Source organism: Micromys minutus, assembly GCF_963924665.1.
Source record: "Micromys minutus genome assembly, chromosome: 1".
Classification (NCBI taxonomy): Eukaryota; Metazoa; Chordata; class Mammalia; order Rodentia; family Muridae; genus Micromys; species Micromys minutus.
Window position 1 is genome coordinate 187,779,520 of NC_137969.1, and position 21,977 is coordinate 187,801,496.

A 21,977-nucleotide genomic window follows, 5' to 3' on the forward strand; every position below is an offset into this window, starting at 1 on the left:
TGTTGTTAAAGACCAGCCATAGACCATGGTGATCTGAGAGGATGCATGGGAGTATTTCAATCTTTTTATATCAATGGAGGCTCGTTCTGTGTCCAATTATGTGGTCAATTTTCGAGAAGGTGCCGTGGGGTGGTGAGAAGAAGGTGTATTCTTTTACTTTGGGATAGTATGTTCTATATATATCTATAAATTCTAGTTGGTTCAATGTCTCTTCTTAGTTTTGCAGTGTCCTTGTTCAGTTTCTGTTTCTCTGATCTGTCCATGGGTGAGAGCGGGGTATTAAAGTCTCCCACTATTATTGTTTGGGGTGAAATGTATTTTTTGAGCTTTAGTAGGGTTTCTTTTATGAATGTGGATGATTTTTTATTTAGAGCATATATGTTAAGGATTGAAAGTTCCTCCTGACAGATTTCCCAGGTAATGAGTAAAAAGTGTCCTTCCTTATCTTTTTTGATAACTTTTGGTTGGAAATTTACTTTATTCGATATTAGAATAGCCACTCCAGCTTTCTTCTTGGAGCTGTTTGCTTGGAAGTTTTTTTTCCCACCCTTTTACTCTGAGATAGTGTCTGTCTCTGTCTCTCAGATGAGTTTCCTGTATGCAGCAAAAGGCTGGATTTTTTTTTATGTATCCAGTCTGGTAGTCTATGTCTCTTTAAAGGCTGGATTTTTTTTTATGTATCCAGTCTGGTAGTCTATGTCTCTTTATTGGGGAGTTGAGACCATTTATGTTAATAGATAACAAGGAGTAGTTGTTTCTGTTTCCTGCCATTATTGCTTTTTTGGGTTGAGTTGTGTCTGTGTTTTTTTCTTCTTTTAGTTTTCTTGTTTAGGAGTTTTCTTGTTCTTACTAGGCTGTATTTTCCCTCCTTGTATTGGGTTTTCCACCTATAATTCGTTGTAGTGCTGGGTTTGTGATCAGATATTGTGTGAATTTAGATTTGTCTTGAAACTTCTTCGTCTCTCCATCGATGGTGATTGATAGTTTTGCTGGGTATAGCAGCTTGGGATGGCACTTGTGCTCTCTTAAGGAGTGCATGATGTCTGTCCAGGCTCTTCTAGCTTTCATAGTCTCTGTTGAGAAATCGGGTGTGAGTCTGATTGGTCTGCCTTTATATGTTACCTGACCTTTTCCCCTTAGTGCTTTTAGTATTCTTTCTTTACTTTGGGCACTTGATGTTTTTACTATTATGTGTCGGGAGGTATTTCTTTTATGGTCCAACCTATTTGGAGTTCTGATAGCTTCTTTTATGCTCGTGGTCATCTCATTCTTGAGGGTAGGGAAGTTTTCTTCTATGATTTTGTTGAAGATATTTACTGTGCCTCTCAGTTGATACTCTTCTCCCTCTTTTATTCCTATTATCTTTAGGTTCGGTCTTCTCATTGTGTCTTGGATTTCCTGAACATTTTGGGTTAGGAGCTTTTTGTTTTTTGCATCTTCTCTGGGTGTTTTGTCTATGTTTGCAATGTTGTCTTCTGCCCCCGAGATTCTCTCTTCGATCTCTTGTAATCTATTGGAAATGCTTGCTTATGTGACTCCTGATTTCTTTTTTTGGTGTTCTGGCTCTAGGGTTATCTCTTTTAGTGTTTGATTTATTGTGTCAATCTCTGTTTTAATTTCCCTCTTTCATTCCTTTATTTCTTTGGTTCTGTTTTCCTCTAGTTCTTTGAGTTCTTTGAGTGTTTTTCTTGTTTCTTCTTTAAAAGCTTCGGAATCTTTTTGCTTTTCCTCCCTATCTTGTTTAAGTATCTCTATCAGCATCTTGAGGTATGATTTCAGGTCTGTGTCTTCTTTTTCTGGAGTGTTTGGAATTCCAATGTTTGCTGTTATGGGAGAGCTGGGCTCTGGTATTGCTAGATTGTCTTGGTTCCCTTGGGATATACTCTTTCTCTTTCCTCTTGCCATTTTGTTGTCAGTGATATGTTCTTTCCTTTGCTTGTATCTGGTCTGTGTCCCTGGTTATCCACTGGTTCAGGTGTCAGATGGGTCGAGCCCTATTTTATGCCTCAGAGTTGTCGGGTGTGAGCAGAAGTTCCAACGTTCTGTTTCTGTTTACTGGATCAGGCATGGCAGGCCAGGGCAAGGCAGGGGGTGCACTTTCCCTGTGCACCCTGCAGATATCTCTATGCTCCTCTGCGGTCTAGGTCTCCCACTCACCAGTTGCTCATCCTCTATGAGCCGCCGATCCGGGTGGCAGGTAGGCCAGGCTCCGATCTGTGTCAGGAAGTCGCCTCAGGGTGGAAACAGAAGTTCTAATTTTCTGTTACCAATGGCAGTTGCTCAGCCTCTATGAGCCGCGGTTCTCCACTCTGCCCATTAAGCTCATGGTTTTTTGCAGAAACAGAGAAGATTGGTTGACATGTTTTGTAGTGAACTGTTTCACAGAGATAAATAAATCAGGGAAGGATAGAGAATAACTAGAAGGCAACATGGAGGAGGATGTAGACACTTTTTATTTTTAACATCAGGTCACACAGAGTATGATTTATGAGACTGTATCAAGCAAAAATTTTAGCAGAGAGAACTCAAAGGGCAAAGATTCTCTGTGACTGTTGTTGTAGGACCAAGACTGTAAAAACAGAGATGATACCAAATCCAATGTACGTGCAACAAAAGCTAGAAAATATTAAGTACTGTGGAGAGCCACTGAAACTGTCTGAGGAGACAAGAAGTATAGGTGTACAAGTTAATAGTTTGTTTTTGTTTATTAATTACCTCTTATCAACACCAGCCTCCTATCTTTCCATTGAGACAGTTATGACTTTCAGATCACTGTGAAAAACATTACTGGATCTTTAAACTTAAAAGAGATTGTCATATTGTCTAAAATAGGCTGGAAAACTTACATAGTAGCAACTTCTTTCTGAAGAAAATTCTCTAAGCAAAGGGAGGTCAAGGACCCATGGAAAGGAAGAAAATCATCCAAAGTTGGCTGGAACTGATCTGATGGGGTGTTGAGACTTCATGAAAGACAGCAGGAAGCTGAAGTGAGAGATGTGAATGGAATAGGAACATGTGAGGCCACTTCAGAGCAATGGACTTACAGCTGCAGTTGCAGGTGCACTAAACCAACAGGGCTTCAGGGATGTGGCCGAAGAAGAGCTGGGTTGGTGGTGTGGGCCTGAGTTTGGAAATGGTCAAGCTAAGGGGTACCCCTAGGGAAGGTGATGCTACTTTATTCAGTCTTGGGTTTAGTTTTCAGAATTCAAACAATGTAAATCCAAAGGAGTTTTTGGGATAAATTTGTAGAGATATTACTTCATGTCTTTGAGAGCCAAATCAGAGGGAAACTTTGGAAGTTATTGAGGCAATCTTATCAACATATATTTTTGTAAAAGAAGTTATATATATATTATTGAAGAATGAATTTTATGGTTAGAGTAACTAGGTGAATATTGGTAGCACTAATAATTGTAAAAGCCTGACCAAAGAACTATGTTTGGAAGTTTTAAAGTATCATAAAGACATCAGTGTTGAATAAATGTTGGTCAAATAATGTCTGGTCCAGGAAGTTTCATATTCAGTACCAAGACACTTAACAAAGGAGTTATGGCTTTAAAATGTGTGGCTGAGTGTTTATTTATACAGACATATAGGGTGCATACCACTGTTTTACAGTAAACTTCTTTATAAATAAAATAATTGTACCCTGTAATAAATCTTTGAATTATGTGTGTGTAAATGTAAGTGTATAAGCCAAGGGTATAAAATATGGATATTATGTAATATATCTATGTGTGTATATATACATCTGTTTATAAAATACATGTAATATATATACCAAATGCATAAACATAGTAAACAAGTCAATGTTTTCAGTATTAATGTTTAAATATTATATGTTGTACATAATTGCGTTATGATAGGCTTTTATTCAACAGACTACTAATATTTATTCACTGTAAATATAACTTTTATTCAACTGATGTAATGATCCTCTGTAAGATAATTACTGAATAAGCTCTACATTCTAGTTTTTCTGAAGTCTGGTTGACTGGTTCAACTTTGCTGTACTAATCCAAACTCCTCTCTAAGCTGACTGATTCAATTTGACTTCTCTCAGTTTCTCATTCAATTGCTCTGCTTGGCCTCAAATTATCGTTTGGGTCATTGTTATTATCTGGCTTCAACTTGACTGCATAAATTCATCAAGGAACTCAAGTTCACTGCAGTGTACTTTCTGTACTGACTACCAACTGCCAGATTCAACTCCACTGCACTGAACTCAACTAAAAAGATCTGTCTGAATTCTCCTCACTAAACTGCTGTCCAATTAGACATCATTTTCAAACGTGCTGCTCCTTTCTAAAAATGAATCTTACATTCTTTGTTTGGAGTTAAAGATGTGTTCTAAGGGTGTGTCTGTGTTCCAGCCATATCCACACTGTAATTCAGGGGATATTGGCATTCCAGACAGATCACAAAGGTCTCTTGCCAGAGCCGCCCTGTTGCTAGATTAAAATTCCTCTAAAATTCATACCACTTTCTCCAAAAACACAGGAATTCTTAAACAGCTAAAACATCATTAGTTGAGAGGAACCTTTCAGCTGTTGCTAATCTTATGGGATCACCTTTTGTAGATGCAGTACATCTTGGAGTTGTAGTGTGATGCATAACATTGCCTCAAAGATCAAGGGAGATTTAGAAGAGAGAAAGGGGGACTTGAGAGTCTCTGGAGTATAATATAAAGAGCCTGGTTGCACGTTGGTTATTTAGTGTGTGAAGATGAGAGGTAGCAGTATTTGTTTTTTGGTTTTTTTTAATTTTTCCATTTAAAATTCCTATTTCCAAATCAGCCCAGTGCTTTTAAAATTGCTTGAATTAATAACTACTCCCAATTTCATTTAGTAGGATATTACTTGTGGTTGACCTGGGCTGATTAAAAAATCAGTGAGGAAAGTGTAGGCATTGGATTTGTTGAAAATAATGTATTTGAGATTTCAAGAAGAGATATTAGATACTAGTAAATAGGAAAAAATATTTTTGGCTTTCATAATTTACTAAAATATAGAATTTTTAAAATATGCTAAAACACAGACTAGAAGACACATTTCTTCCTTTTACGTTTTGTGTCTTGATCTAGATATTGGCCACTATGAGAAAACAAATGTCAGCTTGCCTTGTTCATTTATTTCATGTTTCTAAATCTCTTTTAGCATTAAATACAGCAAAAGAGACTATGCATAAATGAATAATGTCACTACATTAACTGGTAGTACTTTTTAGTTCTTTATTAACTTTAATCAGTGGTGGGTGAAACTCAAGAGATTTTAAAATAAAACAAGCTCAGATGAGCTTCAAAACACATCTCCAGCTGGCATTCTGGTATTTTGTCTTAACAAACTAGTTTTATTTTATGCTTTTATTTTAATAGGGAAAATATATCAAATAGAAGTTCAGATAGGGACTTGAGTGCTTGGCCTGGTTCTTAGTTGTAAAGTTATCATTGCTTATGCAAATAGATCATAAGCACTTGCTTTTATTTATTTATTTGTTGGTCTTCAAATTCAATTTAAATTTTGTTTGAGACAGTGTTTCTCTGTGCAGTCCTGCCTGTCCTGGAACTGGCTCTATAAACTAGGCTTGCCTCTGGACTCCAACTCACAGAGATCTATCAGACTCTGACTGCTAAGTGCTGGGATTAAAAGCATGTGCCACCACATGGCTTGCCCTAGCTTTTATTGACATATCTGGACAATTCACAAAATAAATAAGTACAATTTATGCTACTTGACAATGAGTGCTATGGTTGAACATGAAGCAAGTTTGTGGGAACAGACTGTCTGGGTTGAAGATGTATCTGTAAACTAATGAAAACAGTATAATTAGGGAACTTAATCTGAAAGAAACTTTTCACAAAGATGTGCAGGAAGTAAGGGAATTAGCAATTGCTAATAAGAGGACTGTAGGGAGAAAAAGCAAGTAGGGAGAGCCAAAAAAAGCTGGGTTAAATCCTGGTTGATGTGTTAAGGTACAACTTGGTAATCAATATGTTTCAAGATAAGTTAGAAATATGTGGACAGACAGACAGACAGATAGATAGATTAATTGATTGATAGATATCAATAGATAAATAGAATATTAGAAATTAGAACAAGAGGAGATAATGTCAATATCGCAGAACAAAATTTAGAAATGTAGAATAAAATGGAGAAACCCTTCAGCCCTTGCAGAGCTTGACACTGGAATTAAAGTAGAAACATCTGGAACTAGAGACATATTAGGAACTTATTCATATTTCAAAAGACATTTTCATGAGACTGAAGAAGTGACTGTGCACAACGTCTGGTTACTCTAGTTCCAGAGTATCTACCACATTCTTCAGGGAAACACACTTGATGTACATAGCACACATACATCCATGAAGGGAAAATACTAATTAATGTAAAATACAAATAAATACATATGCATTATATATGTATTATATAGTATATTATATAGTATTATATAGATATTATAAAGTATCATTATATAAGCAAATGGAATTGTGGGAAAGTTTGGATGACAGGAAGGGAAGTGATGCAATTTTATTAATCTCAAAAATATAAATAAAATAAAGCATAAAAAATATTTTTAAAGAAATTCATTTACTGGCATGCTTAAAAGAGCAAAAGGGCAGTCAGGAGACCAGGAAAAGACAGGGATTATTGTAATGCCTACTGCAATCAGAAAGGTATCATAATAGTAATAATTAGAGATGAGAGTGGACCTTAAGGTTAGCTGTGCAGGGGATACAACTGAGCCAGATTGCATTTTATATGAATATAGAAGTATATTAGTTGGCAGTGGCTAAACTTGCTTTAAGTGGAATAGGATATAACCATGGATGATTTCATCTTTTTCTTCCATAGAACAGAATGAATAGAGGTGTCATTTACGTGAAATGGGATAAAGCATATGCATATATTGAGCGTTAATTTAGAAATTGGAAATTTGTTGTAGGACATGTTTTATTAGATATAACCACTGTCTGTGCAAGTGCAGTTAGATATATGACTTTGATCTCAAAGTTATGGTTAGACATGTTAAGTTAACTATACCCACCTAGTGTTTGTTTTTCTAAATATTAAAATGGGTTATATACAGGTTGAGATTTATTTTATTTTATTTTATTTTTAGTTAGAGGACTAAGAAAGGTGAAGAGAGGCACTGAATGTAGAAGTGTAGAGGAAAACCAGTAGTCATAAAAATGCCAAATATTTTGTGAGAATAAAATATCTATGAGATAAATCAATCATTTTGTGAAATGGTTTCACAAAAGTACAGCTTTTAAAATAATCAAATTAAGATATTATAACGCTTGCACAAAAAAATGAGTCTTAATTGTCCTCTAAAATTTAATTTTACTGTTTCACATATAATTCAGTAATTAAAAGACTGTAGTGACTCTTTAATAATACTTATTTAGTGGAACCTCTTTCCATATACAGATTCCATGCAGCATCTCTCAATTAAGAAATGAGGTGATGTTTTCAACACACAATTTATTACTGACTTGTTAACAATTTATTCATCAGCTTAGTTACCAAACAAAGAGTAATCTGACATTTGTTCTCTGTGTGCTTTTGCCCATGAGTGATACTAAAGCCAAAAATTAGACAGATGCTCTACTCATTTAGATTTCCATGTCAATTATTGGTCAGTATGATCAGATAAATAGTGTCAAGCATTTTCTTGTTTCTTACTTTTAAAAGGAACTGAATGACTGCATAGTATACTACTTAGTACACAGGGCAAAATCAACACACTGGCACCCAACTCCAGTATCTTTATCTATCTCATTAGTCAGTAACTAAGGTTTACACTAACTTCTGTATTATCATTTTATATGGATTATATGCCAGTCATTAACCTAAACTTGAGATATACACATTGCATACTACCTTAAACAAAATAATTTTCATACTAAAATATCTGTGCACATTTCTGTTTTTATTTAAGGGAAAGTAGGTGGATAAGGCTAAATTAGTTTGGGATTCATCTCCATATATCTGATGTTCATTTATGTGAGTGAAAATAATCTCTTAAGGTTGAAATGTCTCCCACTGATTTGTAGTTGCTGTACTATGAAACATTTTACCAGATTCATTAGAAAAATGTCAATCAAATCTTTAATAACCTACTTTTTTAAGAACTAATGAAAAAACAAATTAGGAAGTGAGATTTCATCTTTCTTTTTCTGAGGGCCATGTGTTTTCTTTATATAAAAGATGTTTACAAATATATTTAACTCATTAATTTTTTTCAGTATTCACTTAAAGTCCAGGGTTTTGTTGTTTATAATTCTAGACAAGTAATAAATAGACATCAAATCTTTTTTTGACGCTAAGTTAACGATTTTCATTGATTTGATGCTGCATACAAATTTTATCCTAAAAGGTTCTATGTAGGAATGGTTAATAGCACATGGTATAGATTAATAGGTAAAGTCTTTCTGAAGGCAGATAACCAGTTATCATTTTTACAAATGAGTACTTGGTATAGGATTGACAATATTTCTTTCTTCTTTTCTTATTTGTTTTTTAGGTCATATACATTTGGGTTTTTTTAATTTTATTTAATTTTTCTCAGGTTTCTTTATTTCAGTCTTTTTTTCAATTTTTTTAAATTGAAAAACTTTATGTTAAAAAACAAAGAAAAGTGTACAGATTTTAAAAGCATTTTTGCATAAAATATATGAACACATTTTGTCAGTATAGACATCAAATCTTAAACTGTGACACAAAATATATTCAATTCCTCTATATAATCTCTCCCCTGAAAGATTTAAGCATTCCTGAATATGTAACTGGTGATCTTTAATAGAATTTATCTCTAAATAAAACAAATCCATATCTACTTAAAAAACTGGGAATTTTTCCCATAGTATTCCAATCTATGATATCTTGTTCATGACCAAATTATTATTTTTCTCTGTTACAACATTATTTTTTTTAAAAGAGTGTACACATACAGATTTTTAAAGACATTTTGGCATAACACTATATGAATATTTTTGTCAGTACTTAATCCTTTTAGAGGTTTGATAGCATGCATTGAAATCTCACTAGTTACCATTAGCATAAAGTACATGTAGGACAAAATGTAACATGGAAACAGTTTTCTTGGTGAGTATAAATTAAGCATAATGATCTTTGAATAATAAAAATTGTTACAAGGCTATATTCTTAGCTCTTGGATTATTAACAATTTAAGGTCCAGGTGTATCACACTCTGAAAAGGTGCTATACATTTATTTTTTTCTTAAGAAGGACTGAGGCTTTCATTTTTTGACCTTCATTTTTCTTGATCTTTACACAGTCTGTGGGTTGTTTCTGGGGTGTTCACAGCATTCTGGGGTTGCTATCCAATTATCAGTGACTGCATATTATGTCTGTTCTTTTGTGACTAGGTTATGTCACTCAAGATGATATTCTCTATATGCATCCATTTTCTTAGGAATTTCATAAAGTCATGACAAAATTCTAAGAATACAGGTTTTGTAAGTCACCTACAGTGGCATTTGTTCAAGTTTTCTAGTTGCAAAAACCTCTCCATATCTGTCTTCCCGACAGTTATCATATACTGTGCATTTGCATAGAAAATGTGCCAGACAGAACAAAGGTTCTTAACCAGCAATACTCCAAGTTGGGACATTTGCAGTATTAATCTGTACTTTTTGAGATCGCTTCTCATCTGGAGATACACATAACTCCATTTATAACAAATTATTAAAGGACAGTAGAATTTTCCACATGTCAGGCATAAATCATAAATTTGTCTTTCCTTGTTGATAAAAATTTCATTCTAAGACACAAAATGCGTCCTAACTGCCTATGACCCTTGATCTTGCCACCTTAGGCTGAAGGGACAGAGACATATTCTGTAGTCTTCCTGTGCTTCAAAATCTCTAACAGTGGCCATCAGCCTTCATCCGGGACACTGAACAGAAACGAAAAGAATAATTATTGACCTTCTATACTTGACAGTGTTAGCAAAGGTTTACTTCATTTCCTTTAAAAATAATTATATAGAGAAACAGCAGAGATCCAGGGACAAAAGCCTGGAGAAAAGGTGTTCTGCGTAGCTGGGGAGCAGAGAGATCTCTGCCAAGCGTGCAGAAAGTGTGCCCCTCCCACTGATTAAGAGGAGCAGGAACCCTGCTTTGAAGTTGTGTGTTTCCTGTTATTGGTCCTTAAGAGCAGAACAGGTGCTCAGGCCATCTGCCACCAGGAACAGTGGAGATCCAGGGACACAAGCCTAGTAAGACAGTGCTCTGAGTAGCCAAGTAGCCGGAGAACAGAGAGGTCAGTGCCATGCACACAGAGTTTACCCCCCAAACATGCTTGGTTCAGGGAAGCAGGAACCCTGCTTTGGGATGTCTGTTATCAGCCAGCAGGCTGTGCATACAAAACAGACACTCAGACCACTAGGAACACACAGAGATCCAGGGACACAGGCCAGGTACAAGGGAGAGGTGAGAACCAATCACTGACAACAAGACCACCTATAAACACAGACAAGAAGATGGCAAGAGGAAAGCTAAAGAACTTACCCCAGGGAAACTGAGACAACCTAGCAGAACCAGAACCCAGCTCTCCCATCACAACAAACAGCAGAATGCCAAACACTTCAGAAAAAGAAGACTCAGACCTGAAATCATACCTCAAGATGATGATAGAGATCCTTAAACAAGAAAAAAAGGAAAAGCAAAAAGAATTAGAAGCTTTTAAAGAGGAAACAAGTTAAAAAAACTAAAGAACTAGAGGAAAACAGAACCAAAGAGATGAAGAAATTGAAGAAAGAATTTTAAACAGAAATGGACACAATAAAGGAAACACTAAAAGAGACAAAGCTAGAGGTAGAAAAACGAAAAAAGAAATCAGGAGTCACAAAAGCAAGCATTTCCAACAGACTAAGAGAAGGAAGAGAGAATCTCAGGGGCTGAAGACAACAGTAAAAACATAGACAAAACAGTTAGAGAAGATGGAAAAACCAAAAAGCTCCTAACCCAAAATGTCCAGGAGATCCAGGACACAATGAGAAGACCAAACCTAAAGATAATAGAAATAGAAGAGGGCGAAGAATATCAAATAAGACGCACAGTAAATATCTTCAACCAAATCGTAGAAGAAAATATTCCTACCCTTAAGAATGAGATGATCAGGAACATAAAACAAGCCTACAGAACTCCAAATAGATTGGACCAGAAAAGAAATTCCTCCCAATACATAATAGTCTAAACGCCAAGTGCCCAAAGCAAAGAACGGATACTAAAAGCAATAAGGAGAAAAGGTCATGTAACATATAAAGGCAGACCAATCAGAATCACACCCGATTCCTCATCAAAGATTATCAAAGCTAGAAGATCCTGGATAAATATCATTCAGACACTAAGAGAGCACAAGTGCCACCCCAAGCTGCTTATACCCAGCAAAACTCTCCATCATCATAGATGGAGAGACTAAGATATTCTAAGACAAAACTAAATTTACACAATATCTGACCACAAACCCAATATTACAGGTGGAAAACCCAGTACAGAAGGGGAACTACATCCTAGTAAAAAAAAAGAAAAGTCCTAAGCAAGAAAAACAAAAGAAGAAAAACACACAGGCACAATTCTTCCTACAAAAGCAAAAAAAAAAAAAAAAAAAAAAACAGGAAAAAGCAACCACTATTCCTTGATACCTGTTAACATAAATGGACTCAATTCCCCAATAAAAAATATAGGCTATGAGACTGGATAAATAAACAAAACCCAGCATTTTTCTGCATAAAGGAAACGCATCTCAGAGACAAAGACAAACACTATGTCAGAGTAAAAGTTTGGGAAAAAACTTCCAAGCATGTGGCCCAAAGAAGCAAGCGGTGTGGCCATTCTAATATTGAGGAAAGTAAATGTTCAACCAGAAATTATCAAAAGAGTTAAGAAAGGACAATTTTTACTCACTACCAGGGAAATTTGTCAGGAGGAACTCTGAATTCTTAATATATATGCATCAAATATAAAAGCACCCTTATGCATAAAGAAATTCTGCTAATGCACAAAAATTACATTGCATCCCACACAATAATAGTAGGAGACCTCAATATCCCACTCTCACCAATGGTCAGATCATAGAAAAAGAAACAGAACAAGGACACAGTAAAACTAGTAGAGGTTATGAACCAACTGGAATTAATAGATATCTATAGAACATATCATCCTAAAACAGAAGAATACACCTTCTTCTCAGCACCTCACTTCACCTTTTCAAAAATTGACCACATATTTGGTCACAAAAAGAGCCTCAATAGGTATAAGAAGATTGAAATACTCCCATGCATCCTTTCAGATCACAATGGTCAAAGGCGGGTCTTTAATAACAACAAAGACAACAAAGAACACATATGCACATGGAAACTAAACTATGTTCTATTAAACGAGATCAGGGTTAATGAAGAAATAAAGAAAGAAATTAAGGATTTTTTAGAATTCAATGAAAACGAAAACACAATATACCCAAACCTATGGGACGCAATGAAAGCAGTACTGAGAGGAAAACACAGAATTCTGAGTATTTCCAAAAAGAAACTGGTGAGAGCATACACTAGCAGATTTACATCACAGTTGAAAGCTCTGGAACAAAAGGAAGCAGATACACCCAAGAGGAGTAGAGGGCAAAAAATAATCAAACTTATGGCAGAAATAGACCAATTAGAAAAAAAAAAAGATCCAAATAATCAACAAAACAAAGAGCTGGTTCTTTGAGACAATTAACAAGATTGATAAACCCTTAGCCAGACTAACTAGAGGGCAAAGAGGGAGTATCCAAATTAACAAAATCAAATAGGAAAGTGGAGAAATTACAAATGAAACTGACGAAATTCAAGAAATCAACAGATCCTACTAAAAAAGCCTATACTCAAAATAGCTGCAAAATCTGAAGAAAATGGATGAGTTTTTAGAGGGATACCAGATACTAAAGTTAAACCAGGACCAGGTCAACTATCTAAATAAATCCATAACACCTAAAATAATAGGAGCAGGCATCAAAAGCCTCCCAACCAAAAAAAGCTCAGGTCCAGATGGGTTCAGCGTAAAATTTTGTCAAACATTTATTGAGGACCTAATACCAAAACTCTCCAAACTATTCCACACAATAGAATCAGATGGAAAACTACCCAACTCATTTTTTGAGGCTACAATAACCCCCATTCCTAAAGCACACAAAGAACCTACAAGGAAAGAGAACTTCAGACCAATCTCACTTATGAACATTAATGCAAAAAAACTCAACAAAATCCTTGCAAACCAATTCCAAGAACACATCAAAATGATCATTAATTGTAATCAAGTAGGCTTCATCCCTGGCATGCAGGAATGGTTTAATATAAGGAAATCCATCAATGTATTCTACCATATAAAAAAATTAAAAAAAAAAACACATGGTCATCTCGCTAGTTTTTGAAAAATCATTTGACAAAATTCAACACCCCTTCATGTTAATGGTCTTGGAAAAAACAGGAATCCAAGTTCCATACCTAAACATAATAAAAGCAAGATACAACAAACCAACAGCCATCATCAAGCTTAATGGTGGGAAACTTGAAGCAGTCCACTAAAATCAGGGACTCCAAAGGCTGCCCACTCTCCCCCTACCTATTCAACATAGTACTGGAAGTCCTGGCTGGAGCAATTAGACAGCAAAAGGAAATCAAAGAGATACAAATAGGAAAGTAATAAGTAAAAACGTCACTATTTACAGATGACATGATAGTGTACTTAAGTAACCCCACAAATTTCACCAGAGGATTCCTACAGCTGATAACCAAGTTCAGCAAAGTGTCTGGATATAAAATTAATTCAAACAAATCAGTAGCATTCTTCTACACAAAGAACAAGCATGTGGAGAAAGAAATTAAGAAAAAGATACCCTTCACTATAGTCACAAAAATTATGAAATACCGTGGTGTGACTCTAAGCAACTGTAGCACTTGTATGACAAGAACTTCAAACTACTACAGAAGGAAATCAAGGAAGATCTCAGAAAATGGAAATATCTTCCATGCTCATGGATTGGAACGATCAACATTGTAAAAATGGCCATTCTATCAAAAGCAATCTACAGATTCAATGCAATCCTTATCCAAATACCAACCCAGTTCTTCACAGAGTTGGAAAGAGCAATGCGAAATTTCATCTGGAATAAGAAAAAACCTAGAATAGCGAAATCCATCCTCAACAGTAAGAAAACATCTGCGGGAATCACTATCCTTGATCTCAATCTATATTACAAGGCAATTGTGCTAAAAATTGTATGGTACTTGTACAGAGATAGGCACGCGGATCAATTGAATAGAATAGAAGATCCAGAAACCAGCCCTCACATATATGGTCACCTCATTTTTGACAAAAAAGCTCTAAACATTCAATGGAAAAAGGACAGGCTATTCAACAAATGGTGTTGGTCCATCTGGTAGGCAGCATGCAGGAAATGAAAATAGACCCTTCCTTATCTCCTTGTACAAAGCTCAAGTGAAAGTGGATCAAAAATCTCCACATTAATCCAGGTGCACTGAAACTATTAGAAAAGAAAATAGGGAAAACCTTAGAACACATAGGCATAGGAGAAATTGTCCTGAACAGAACACCAATGGCTAGTGCTCTAAGATCAAAGATTGGCAAATGAGACTTAATGAAATTGCAAAGTTTCTGAAAGGCTAAGGGCACTTTCAAAAAAATAAAACGGCAACCAACAGAGTGGGAAAAGATCTTTACCAACCCCACATGAGATAGAGGCCTAATATCCAAGTTATACAAAGAACTCAAGAAGCTAGATACCTGAGAATCAAACAATTATATTATAAAATGGGGTACAAAGCTAAAAAAAATTTCTCAGTTGAGGAATATCGAATTACTGAGAAGCATCTTAGGAAGTGCTCGACATCATTAGACATCAGGGAAATGCAAATCAATACAACCCTGAATTTCCACATCACACTATTAAGATAGGCCAAGATTAAAAATTTAGATGACAGCAGTTGCTGGCAAGGACGTGGAGAAGGAGGAACACTTCTCTTCTGTTGGTGGGGTTGTAAACTGGTACAAGCACTCTGGAAATCAGTCTGACATTTCCTCAGAATATTGGACATAATACTATCTGAAGACCCAGTTATTCCACTTCTGGGTATTTACCCCAGAGACGCTCCAACATACAACAAAGACGCATGCACCACAGTGTTCATAGCAGCTCTATTTATAATAGCCAGAAGGTAGAGAGAACCCAGACGTCCTTCAGTAGATGAATGGATACAGAAATTGTGGTACATTTACACAATGGAGTACCACTCAGCTATCAGAAACAATGACTTTATGAAAACCTTAAGAAAATGGATGCATCTAGAGCGTATCATTCTGAGTGAGATAACCCAGTCACAAAAGGACAGACATAACATGCAGTCACTGACAATTAGATACTAACCTCAGAAATCTCAAAATAAACCAGAAACAACTCACAGACTATATGAAATTCAAGAAAACGTAAAAAAAAAAAAAGAAAAAGAAAAAAGCCATTATGCTTAATCCTTAGACACCAAGGAAACTTTGACTAATTCCAGGTTACATCCTGTTTTACATGTACTTTATGCTCATTGTAACTAGTAAGATATTAGTACACACTATAAAACCTTTAAAAAAAAAAACAAGCACTGACAAACATGTATTCATTGACTTTTATGCAAAAATGCTTAAAATTTGTACATTTATCTTTGTTTTGTAAAATAAATTTGTTCAAAAATAATTATATATATATATATATATATATGTATAGTAAAGGTTTCTTTCTTTCCCTTTAAAAATAATTATATATATAATTATATAAATATTCTTTATATATATATATAAAGAATAGATATTATAATTATAGAAATAGAATAACCATGATTGAACTTCATAAGAAAATTACATATTGATTCTGTAGAGAGAGTTTTCCAGACTTCTATACTTGAGTAGAAATTTTGGTTTCGGGTATTTCTCTTTAACTCAGGTATGGGATGGTGATCTTGTATATTGATTGCTACCTTTCCCAAACTTTCTTTCATCTTTCTCCATTTCTTCATAACACGATTCACTATTAATCAGAAAATTATTTTGTTTTCATGAAAACTTAAAAAAATATATGATCATATTAGAGTTAGCATGTGGGGAAAAAAGAAGGAAAACAGTTGAGAAAATTTGCTTAATATCTCAAAATAAACATCTAATTAATTTTTCAAAGCAATCCCAAGATATTATTGATAGCTTTTTCTAATTTTGGGCAATGTACATACTGTACTTAAAGGCCTAATTTTTTGTACTATAGTGATGAGATGAACCTGGTATCTACTAAGATCCTTAAAGTTAATATTCTATTCTAATTATGGAGAAATATGTAACATATGTTTCCTTTTCAAAGTTCTTAAGGTAATTCATAAATGTCTCTTTTTTTTTTGTTTTTTTAGTTTTCATCCAAACTACAGTCACACGTTCCTTCTCTCTTACCATTTCCTCCTCAAATTTACCACCTACCTCCTTCCCAGAAACACTCCCCTTCCTTCTTCTCCTCCTCTTCCCTCTTCTTCTTTTTTATTTAGAAATGGGAAGGCCTCCTATGGATATCAAACAGCCATGTCATATCAAGTTTGTGTAAGACTAGGAACCTGCTTTCCTGTCAAGGCTGGACTAAACAACCCATTAGAAGGAAAGAGCCCCATAAGCAAGCATCAGAGTCAGAGACATCACTTCTGTTCCCACTGTAAGAAATCCCTTCAGAAGACCAAGCTATACAATTTAACTTAAAAGTAGAGGGCCTAGGTCAGTCCCCTGTAGGCATCCTGGTTGGCAGTTCACTCTCTGTGAATCCCAGGAATTCAGGTGTGTTGATTCTATGAATTTTTTTGTGTTGTCCCTGTGGCTTCTATAGTCTTTCCTCTCCTCTACCTCAAGATTCCCCAATCTCAGCCTAATGTTTACTTAGCTATTTTTGATTTTATTATGATGATCTCTGCCTGTGGTTCTATCAGTTTATAGATGAAACATCTCTGATGACAATTGAGTTAGACACAATCCATAAGTTTAGCAGAATAGCATTAGGAATTTTATTGGTATTTTTCCCAGTTCATCTCATGGCATAGGTCTCAAGCTGGGCCAGTCATTGGTTGGTCACTACAACAATTTCAGCACCAGTTTTACCCAAGCATATTGTAGTCAGGACAAATTATAAGTCATAGGTTTTATAGCCAGATTTGTTTTTCCAATTTCTTCAATGAAAATCATGCATTCTTACAAGAGATAGCTCCATATCAAACATTACTAGAAATCATAGGGATATTATAGTAGATTCCTGGGAGTATCCATTGTCCTAGGTTTCTAGCTCATCTTAGAGATTTCCCCCTCCTGATTCCAGATGTTTCGCTCAATACTCTTCATCTTCCATCTTCACCCCATTCTTAATGTCTGCTATTGCCAAACCTACTCCTCATTCAGACCTTTCCCCCCTGATCTACCTGCTATGTCTAACCTATTTCCCATTTCTCGGGAGATTCAAGTATCATCTTTTGAGCACTGTTTATTTAGCTTCTCTGTGTTTGCAGAGTAATTTTCCATTGTTTCAATGTACCACATTATCTATTCTTTTTTTTTTTTTTTTTTTGAGGGACATCTATGTTGTTTCCAGGTTCTGGATTACAACAAATAAAGCTACTGTTGTTGTTGAGCAAGTGTACTTGTGGTATGGTGGGTATGTGCCCAGGAGTGGTATAGCTGGGTCTTTAATTAGGTAGATTTCCATTTTGCTGAGGAACTTCCATATTTATTTACAAAGCTGCTATACAAATTTGCAATCCCAACAGAAATGGGAGTGTTCTTATTTCAAATCCTCTCCAGTATGAGAAGCCACTTGCTGGTTTGACTTTAATTGTTTTGATTTGCATAACCTTAATGGCTAAGGATGAAGAAATTTCAAGTGCATATTGACCATTTGAAATTCCTTTATTGAGAATTCTCTGTTTAGATTTGTGCTCCATTTTTAAATTTCACTACTTGATTTGTTGATGTTTCTTGTTCTAGTTTCCTGGGTTATTTTCATATTTTGGAAATCATGAGAACCTCAGATGAGAATCAGATAAAGATATTTTCCCATTCTGTAGGCTGTCATTTTGTACTTTTGATAGAGTTCTTTGCTTACAGAAGTTTTCAGCTTTATAAGGCCCCATTTATTAATTAATTTATTAATTGAGCTATTGGTGTTTGGTTCAGAACATTGATTCCATTGCCAATGCATTTAAGACTATCTTCCACTTTCTTTTCTTTCATGTTTAGTATATCTGGTTTTATATTAAACTCATTGATGGAGTAGACTGTACAAGTTTGTACTCCCACCAGAAATGGAGGAGTGTTCTTGTTCCACAACCTATCAGTATGAGCTGTCACTTGTGTTTTTGATCTTAGCCATTCTTGTGTTGCATTTTCTACATAGAAAAAAAATTTTAATTAGACCACCACAATTTGTTGAAGATGATTTATTTTTCCATTGTATAATTATGGCTTTGTCAAAAATCAAGTGTCCACAGGTATGCACATTTACATTTGGTTATTCAATTTGATTCTCTTCATTTGTCTGTTTTTATAATGCTAATACTATGGCATTTTTATTACTATTGCTATATAGTATACCTTGAAATCTTGCATGGTTCTACCTCTGGAAATTCTTTTACTGTACAGTTTTGTTTTAGCTATCCTAATTTTTGTTTTTCTTTTATTGTGAAATTGAGTATTGTATTTGCAAAGTCTATAAAGAGTTCTATGGGAATTTGAGTTTGAATTGACTTAAAATTGCTTTTGGTAAGATGGCCATTTTTTTTGCTATATTAATCCTGCGGATCCAGTAACATAGGATATCTTTTATCTGATATCTTCTCCAATTACTTTTATCAAAGTCATAAGTTCTTATCATAAAAGTCTTTCACTTGCTTGGATTGAGAGTTACACCAACATATTGTTTTATTATTATTTGTAGCTATTGTAAATGGTGCTACTTGCATGATTTTTTTTCAGCTCATTTATTATTTGTATATAGGAGAATACTAATTTTTTTTCTAGTTAAATTTGTATACAGTCACTCTAAATTTGGTTGGAAGAATTTGAATGGTTGCTTCTATTTTCTTGAGAATTGTAATTCTATTTAAATGATTTATTTGATATTTATTTACATTTGATAAGTGACATTTCTAAAAAAATTGTCCATTTCTTTTATATTTTCTAATTTTGTATAACATAATTATTTGAAATATAATCTAATGATTTTTTGATATCCTTAGTGTTGTTATTATGCCCCCCTTTTCAATTCAGATTTTGTTAATTTAGATACTTTCTCTGCCTTTTAGTCAGTTTTAGTAAGATATTGTCTATTAGATTGATTTCCTCAAAAACCCCACTCTTTCACTTTCTTTGTTAATTTTTTTGTATTACTCTCTTTGTTTTCATTTTATTTCCTTAAATCATTGGTTTTATTATTTCCTGATGTCTACTCCTCTTGGGTGTGTTTTCTTCTTTTTGTTCTAGAGCTTTTGGGTGTTTTGTTAAGTCAGTAGTCTTCGGTGTCCCTTTTTTATGAATTCACTTAGTGCTATGATCTTTCCTTTTAGCACTGCTTTTATTTTGTCTCAGAGGTTTGAGTATAATAAGCATTAATTTTCAGTGAATTCTAGAAAATTTGGTTTTGCCCTGATCCAATGATCATTTAGAATGGAGTCGTTTACTTCCCATGAGTTTGAAGACTTTCTGTTGTTTCTTTTGTTAAATTCAGCTTTAGTCTATGGTGGTCTGATAACTTACAGAGAATTATTTTAACTTTTTGAATCTATTGAAACTTGCTTTTTGATACAGTATCTGGCCAACTTTGGAGAATTTTTGGTGAGGTGTAAGAAGAAAGTATTTTTTCCACTTTTGTTTTTGTTTCCTCTTATATCTTCTGGCATGAGTGACCTGGGTTCTGGCATCTTCAAGTCCAGTCTTGTGTCTTCACTGGATTTTTTTGCAGCCTGCATAAACTCTGACATTGTTATCTTCGGAATTTCAAGTAGCTGTATGAACACTGAATTTCTGGACACTTGGGTGGTCTCAAGAGGTTTCATGTATGGCATGACCACCAGTAAAGGTAAAGTCTTCTGCAGAATTTGTGGGCTGAAATTTGAAAACAAGGGAACAGATAGCATTTGGGGTTATTGGGAGGGTTTTAAGGGGTGTTAATGGGCAGTTGACAGTGTTTTACCTGTAGTGTATGAAGGGGCCTGGCATCCCATAAAGCAGCTGGAATTTGGTAAATTTTTCTGACAGTCTATCATGAGATGACATACCTGTATTGTCAAGAACACATAGCTTTGCATGGTGTTTAAAATGCTTTGATTCACTGTTTTGCAAATAAAATGGTCTATATTGTTTTAGCTCTAAAAGAGTGATATGTATCTGTACACAGGCAACTTAAAATATTTTTCATAAGTGCCTATGTTCCATTTTCTTCTTTAATTCTCTAGGAAAAGGAAATTACTGTGTTTAATATTTGAATCTGTTTCCTTGCTAAACTAATGGAATATGAATATTGCTAATTTTTTGCTAAGGTTTTAGGGTAGACCAACTTTTACCATTTTTATCACTCCTCATCTTCTAAAAACTGATTCTTCAGGAGAACTCTTTCTCCTTTACCCTGCCCTGTAATCAGCTACTAATCTATTTTTTACTTAGTTACTGACTCTGAGTAGATAGTGATGATATTTACAAGTTAAAAAGGGTTATTAATAATAGAAGTCTGTATACAAGGCAGAGTGAATACAGACATATATAAGGGAAGTTATTAATAAATAAAGATCTGATGCTTCAGATTGAGAGCTGGAGAGATTGAAATACTTTGGACTAAATTCCTGGTCTTACAAAATTGTTTAGAAAATGTATTAAGGCTGGTTTGTTTGTATTAAAAATGATATAAAAATTAATGATCAAGTCAAGTTTGCTTTTTTTAATTTTTAGTTAGAAGAAAAGAGTACAGTGTTTACCTGATTCACATGGGAATTTTTACCCACAGTTTGGAACTAAGATAGAAGTCTATACACTAGGCAGAATGAATACCGACTTATATTAGGGAAGTTATTAATAAATGAATATCTGAAATTTCAGATTGAGAGCTGGGCAGATAGAAATACTTTGGGCTAAGTTCGAAGTTTTACAAGTTGCTTATTTTTTTATTTGAAATTGATAGTAGGTTTTAGTTTGTTTTGTGAATTATCCAGCTAAGGCCACATGGTTCATCACATGCCGGCTAGTGAGGGTTTGTGATTCTCTTAAAATTACTACAACAAGGGGCTCATATCCTCTCAATGTGGGACCCAGGGAAAATTGAATTGATTTCTTTACCTGAAAAACTATTAGAGGCATAAGAATATAATCATGAAGTTTGTTTTGTTGATTCATTTGTTTTATATTGTTTTAAATTGCAAAATGAGTGTTGTACTGGCTAGTTTTGTGTCAACTAGACACAAGCTGGAATTACCACAGAGAAAGGAGCCTCAGTTGAGACAATGACTCTATGAGATCTAGCTGTAAGGCATTTTCTCAACTAGTGATCAAGGGGGGAGGGCCCAGCCCATTGTGGGTGGTGCCATCCCTGGGCTGGTAGACCTGGGTTCTATAAGAAAGCAGGCTGTGCAAGCCAGGGGAAGGAAGCCAGTAAACAATATCTCTCTGTTCCAGCTTATGATTCCTGCCCTGCTTGGGTTCCAGTCCTGACTTCCTCTGGTGATGAACAGCAATATGGAAGTGTAAGCTGAATAAACCCTTTCCTCCCCAACTTGCTTCTTGATCATGATGTTTGTGCAGGACTAGAAATGCTGATTAATAAATATGTGATGTTGAGTTTTGTGGTTATATTATTTCTCTGTGAGACAGTACAAAATACAAAATATTCTGGTTTTTTACCAAAATG